Genomic DNA, 6,477 nt, shown 5'->3' on the forward strand with positions numbered 1-6,477 from the left:
AAATAAGTTTTTGAAAGATTAACTTCACTTCCATCATGGTCTTCAACTGAGTTGAGTGTTGATATCAGCTGCTATGGCAAGGCTGATAAACCAAATGGATATTTGTGAAGAATCCTTGTAAAAGTTCGATGAAAAACAAAGAAAAGTAGAAGAACAAGATGAAATCAGAAGTTTTCGAGCTAAGAACTCACTTAGGAGTGACTGATATGAACTCCAAATGATTCGACTCAATATTGGTTCGAGAGAGATTTTCGGGTGTTAGAGATTTGAAAGTGAAAGAATGGCCTTGTATTTATAGGGAAGGATGGAAGTTTGGTGCGGATGCGCTTCGTGCGAATTGGGCCAAGCCCATTCGTACGACCCGGGCCCAAAAGCCCAATATTCATTTTTGCTAGATTTCGACGGTTTTAAGCGTTTTTAAGCGTATATGTGCAATGTGTAAGCGTTGTGTATAAATAAAGGAATGTGTAAATGTATTTTGTATGTATAACAAGTATGAATACGCATGAGTTTGCATGTAAAATGGTATCAAGTATGTATGTAACATGAATAATCGACAAGTATTTTTGAATAACGAGTAACACATGTATATAAAAGATAGAATTTTCATTATGATTCAAGTCTCGGATTACAACGTATGAAATGAAATACGAATACAAAGGAATACAAGTCTCCATAAATGGAAAGTACAATGATCTTGCTAAATAGTGAAAGTTACAAAAAGCGAGGCGTTATAGTAACACGGCGCAACGTGCATGTGTGGTTCAAAGTTTTTACGTTTCTTTTTTACGCTTTAGTCTAATTTTTGTGAGTTAATACAACGCAACGTGCATGTGTGGTTGAACGTTTTTACATCGTCTATTTTTCTCGTTTGATAGGTTCGTCGCAATGGGTGGGTGCCGAATCGACTTAGTTATTATTTTATATCTTTCGGTCTAATTTCTTCGCATTAGTACGCTGCAACTTCGTTGTTTATGGCTGTTGACAAATAATACAGCATTAGTGCTATTTGACATGATATTACGCCCTAACGAAACACAAATAGCTTAATACTAGTTCCTCTTAAAAACAACTAATGTACTCTTCTTTTATGCACATGCTTGCATTATATATAATCAACTAGGAAAATGCGATTGAAAATTAGCCCTTCTAGACCAAATCACAAGATGTATAGTTGCTATTTTGTTGATGAAACAAAACTAAAACTTATTACTATATATTACTATTACTATTATATATATTATATATATTAATAATTAATAAATTAATAAATTAATTGAAATGAATAGTAATTTTAATATATTATCATAGTATATTAATATAATAATAATAATTACTATATATTAATAAATCAATTAAAATGTATAATGATTTTAATATATTATAATAATATATTAATATATTAATATAATAATATTAATAATTCTTTTTAACTTTAATTTAATGATTTATTTAGTATCACAGGTTGGAATGGGCTCGGCACCAACCGATAATGGCATCATACAACGTTTTTTTTTGTTGATTTTCTTTAGCTTTAATGATTTATTTTTTTAGTTTCAGGGGTAGGGATGGGCTCGGCACCAACCGATACCAAATCGGTACTGGTATCGAAAATATCGGTTACAGTACTGGTATATGAAGGTAAAAACCGGCAGTGAACCGTTACCAATTGAAATGAATAGTGATTTTATTATATTATAATGATATATTAATATAATAATAATAATAATAATAATAATAATAATAATAATAATAATTCTTTTTAACTTTAATTTAATGATTTATTTAGTATTACAGGTTGGGATAAGCTTGTTGTTAACCGGTATCGAAAATAGCGGTACGATCTTGTTCGGTATCGGTATATGAAGGTAAAAACCGGAACCAACCAGTACAGAAAACGCCAAAAGTCGGTACCGATTTGATATTGAAAATCTTTTAGTTTGGAAAATTCGGCACTACTACCCAGTACCATTTGTTCATCCCTGATCACTGGTACCGTACAGACAATGGTATCGTACAACGTTTTTTTGGTGATTTTCTTCAACTTTTAATGATTTCTTTTTTTTAGTTTTAGGGGTAGAGATGGGCTCGTTGCCAAATGATACCAAATCAGTACTAGTACTGGTACCGAAAATACCGGTTACAGTACTGGTATATGAAGGTAAAAACCGGTAGCGAACCGGTACCAAGAACGCCAAAAGTCGGTACCGAATTGGTACTTATGATCTTTCGGTTCGGGAAATTCGGTACCAGCACCCAGTACCATTTGCTCATCTCTGACAACGGGTTTTATATGAACAATATCATTACCATAAAAAATTTTTGGTTGATTTTCTTTCGGTTATCGTTTAATGTTTTTTTCTACATTTTCTTTTTTTATTCTTCTTAGCGGTCCCGTACGTAACGTGCACGGAAGTATAGAACTAGTTTAAAATATAGAGAGAACTACGGTTTTATGTGAATTTAGGAAATAACCTTTTTAGTCAATTTTTTTTTCTTTTTACTGTTACTATAAATTCATTCTTGTTTTAATTAACCTCATGCACCCAATACCATTCATCTATGTTCTTAGTAATCTTATAAAATGATAACTACCCCGTTTATTAAATTAGAAACCCTTCTTTTGTGGAAATGAAAATAAAACCATAGCAATGGAAAAAGCAACCGAAAAAAAACCTACTTGATTGAAAGAGTTATTTTAGCCTAACCATATAGACTAAATATGCAGTTCACTCTAAATTGTATGCAGGGTAAATTACTTTTTGAGTATCTGTGTTTTAACGGTTTTAATCATTTGAGTCGAAAATCAAAATGTTTAACGTCTTGAGTCTCTATAGCCACTTTTGTTAACCATTTGAGTCCAATTTTTTTAACTCTATTTGATTTTTTTGTTACTTTTTCATTAAAAGACTAAAATGCCCCTGTATATTGTATTATTATTGTTATTATTATTATTATTATTATTATTATTATTATTATTATTATTATTATTATTATTATTATCTTACACACACTTATTTCTCCCCTCTTTCTTCCTCATCTCTCTCTTCCTTCTCCCTCTCAACCCTAACACCACCATCACCATCACTGCCACACCACCATCACCTCTGCAGCACTCCTCTCCGGCCCCACCACCACCGCATCACTACCACCACCACCAAACTTAGTGTTTTCCCAATAATCTTTTGGGCCTCTCTCCCATCCCATTTCTTCTCGTATTTAACCAAATAAATTTTCAAAACTTCACTCACAATGCCATTTGTCATAACCATAAATTTTAGATAACGGATTTAAAGTTATACACTTATAAATCAACTTATGCTTTGAAATCAAGCTGCTTAAAACAACAACTTAAGCTTTTAACAATAATATGATTAAGAAAACAAAAAGAAGTATACAAAGTTACAAACCGCCTGCTCACAATAACAGAAAGCTACCTGTATTTACAAGTGTTCCATCCAAGTCAAGGATCCCACATGAAACTAGTTTCCTTATACAATTCATCATCCGGTTTGTCAAGACTCAAAGCGGATTTCAGACTCACAATTACAAAATTCTACAATAACAAAACATATTGGTTTAGACTTTAGACATATCCCAATATATAAGCAAGTAACAGGGAATATGAAAACATAAAAGGGGATATTAGTTTAAATTTGTTATATCCTGACATATAACGAATTTAATTGTATGAAATTAATATAAAAAAATCAGTCAGGCATTTTATCAAACATCTAATGTTCATGATATCTGGTACTATGATTATGCTGTACGAAAGTAATTTGAACTCATGTATGGACAAATTTCATTCAGACATTTTATCAAACATCTTATCTTCATGATATTCGGTACTATGATTATGCTCTACAGAACCTAAACCAATTGAATATATACAATTCAATTATTAGGGCTTGGTACAGAGAATACCTTGGAATTTAAACTAGTTTGAAAATCGCAATTATGGTAGTGCAGTGGTTGGGATGATGGTGGTGCGGTGGTGGGGCTGGTGGTGGAGGGTGGTGGTGGGATGGTAGCGATGGCTCTAATTGTGATGCCAGAGGTGGGGCCGGAGGTGGTGTATGGTGGTGGATTATTGTGGTGATGGTGGTGTATGGTTGTTGGTGGTGTTTATAGAGAGAGAGAAGAGTGTGTAAAGATGAAGTTGCAGATCTGCAGATTGAAAGAGAGAGAGAGATAATGAAGAAACAGAGAGAGATAATGAAGAAAGAGAAAGAGATGAAGAAGAGAGAGAATCAGAATGGATGTGTGAGTGGATAACATATATATGTATTTATGTAATAATAATAATCTAATAATAATTTATTTTGTATTTCTTAACTATAAGGGTATTTTGGTCATTTAACAATGCTTAACCAAAAAATTTTAACAGTGTTAGAAATATGGACTTAAATGGTTAAGAAAAGTGGCTATAGGGACTCAGGACATTAAACATTTTGATTTTAGACTCAAGTGGTTAAAACCCGTAAAATACAGGGACTCAAAAAGTAATTTACCCTTGTATGTATATGAGTGTCTAATACACATGAACTATTTGTTAAAACTAGGACTGTACCTAATGCGCGTTGTAGCGATTTAATGCATTTATTAACGTGCGTTGTAGCGATTTAATGCATTTATTAAATCACTTAAAGAGGCTTTTAAAGGGTAAAACTTTGCAACATTGATTAAGAGCGTTGTTCCGAACATCCAATGGATAACCCAACTTAGTGCATGTTACGTCGTAGAGTGGTAAAACCATAAAGTAATTCTAATTCATAATTACGACATTTGTTATATCGCAAAGTGTACATAATTTCGGACATAAACATAAGATAAAAAAAACTATGACACTATTTAAAGAGTGATAAACCCTAAACCCTAAATACATTACACGTTACAAAAAGTTAACCATAAACTTGAAGGACCAAAGTTGGAAGAGGCACTCCTCGCCGACCTACAGTTGCATACATCAGTATATATGAAGGATCTCTATTAAAGAACCATCCAATTGGTTATCTAAATGCATGATATCCATTAAAGAACCATCCAATTGGTTATTTAAACTACATGTTGGTCTATCAACACTCAAAATAGGATTCACATTCAAGCCGTCTTACACCACTACCATCATCTATAGCAAAACCTTCAAAATGTTCAACCACAACAAATGAAATTAACAAAGTGCGGAATAATCAGATATACAACAACCAACCTCCAGTAGTAGCAGGCAATAACAAATGTTAATCTAACTTTTTAATGTATATAGGTTCGTCAAACCCCATTACCATTGCATTTGATTCTTTGGTTCATCAATCCTTAGCCATGCTTATGGGAAATGCATGAAAAATATGGCGAATGATGCAAACTATAATCAATATCTTTGTCATGTTTTCCACATATTTCCTTAATAGCAGACTTATGGCATGCCAACAAACCAATACCCTTCAATAACCTGCCATAGGCATTTATAAGTGTAATGAGGCTCAGATATAACATCCTAAAGTTGGTGCCACATAAACAATCACAATCAATGCCCTGGCAAGATACATTATACTAAGATATATTTTCCATGCTTACATATCATATGACCATACCAACTTGTTTTGGAACATACAAAATACCTATCATCATAGCCTAAAAACACGAAGCATACCAACAATCACACTCGAACAAACGGGCTCAAGACTCATGGTTTTAATTAAAAGTTGAATAACCATGAGTCAGTGATCATCATTGCTGACATTAAACAACAATAGACGGGCTTAAGACTTATGGCTACAATGCCATAGGTTAATGAGTCCATAATCATCATTGCCAACATATTCAAGCTGCATATCAAGCAAGCACCATACCAGCTGAATAAAGGCATAAAGCAAACAACACCGACAATTAACATCTAGCTTATCAAAGTAGATGATGAGGGTCTAAAAACCCTAAGAAATCCCAAAAACGTAATGCATGCAAAAATATCAATGTATGAAACAAAATATCTCATATGAGAATTGTCTGATCTTCATAGATGTGTTCACAGCTGACGATAATATGATTCATAAACCAAAATGTATATCCCAAGGGTACAACATATTTTTACTTATCAACCCCAAGGATCTACAACCAACAACATGGAAGAAAGTAATGATGACACAATGCAAAAAAACTCAAAAAGGACCCATTTCCTTTTAACATTATAAAAACCCAAAAGCAAACACCTTCTAACTTTTAGGGTTTACAAATCCCAATCAAGAAATCCGCAAAAAGACAGTCTAGCAACCATATGTAGTTAAGGCAAGTACAAACACAAATAAAACCTATCCAACAACCATAAATATGAACAAAAAATAAGCATAAGCTTATCTAAGCTCAGTAAACCATCATATCGTCGGTGACGACCACGTATAGGCTACAATAAGAAAAGAGAGAAGGAAAAAACCTTCAAACCACGAATCGACGCTGAACATATATTTGGAAGAGAGACCA

At 33.0% G+C, this 6,477-nt stretch overlaps 1 long non-coding RNA gene across 1 annotated transcript; it reads right to left on the reverse strand.

Annotated features, from left to right (window-relative positions):
- Positions 1 to 647: 647 nt before the first annotated feature.
- On the reverse strand, positions 648 to 4,249 carry LOC110902711. Its single transcript, XR_002571351.2, has 3 exons — positions 3,928 to 4,249; positions 3,438 to 3,556; positions 648 to 978 (listed from the first exon to the last, which is right to left on the reverse strand). It is a non-coding gene; the product is annotated as an uncharacterized LOC110902711 (long non-coding RNA).
- Between the last annotated feature and the right edge of the window lie 2,228 nt (positions 4,250 to 6,477).

The sequence above is a fragment of the Helianthus annuus genome, chromosome 2, assembly GCF_002127325.2.
Source record: "Helianthus annuus cultivar XRQ/B chromosome 2, HanXRQr2.0-SUNRISE, whole genome shotgun sequence".
NCBI classification, from domain to species: domain Eukaryota; kingdom Viridiplantae; phylum Streptophyta; class Magnoliopsida; order Asterales; family Asteraceae; genus Helianthus; species Helianthus annuus.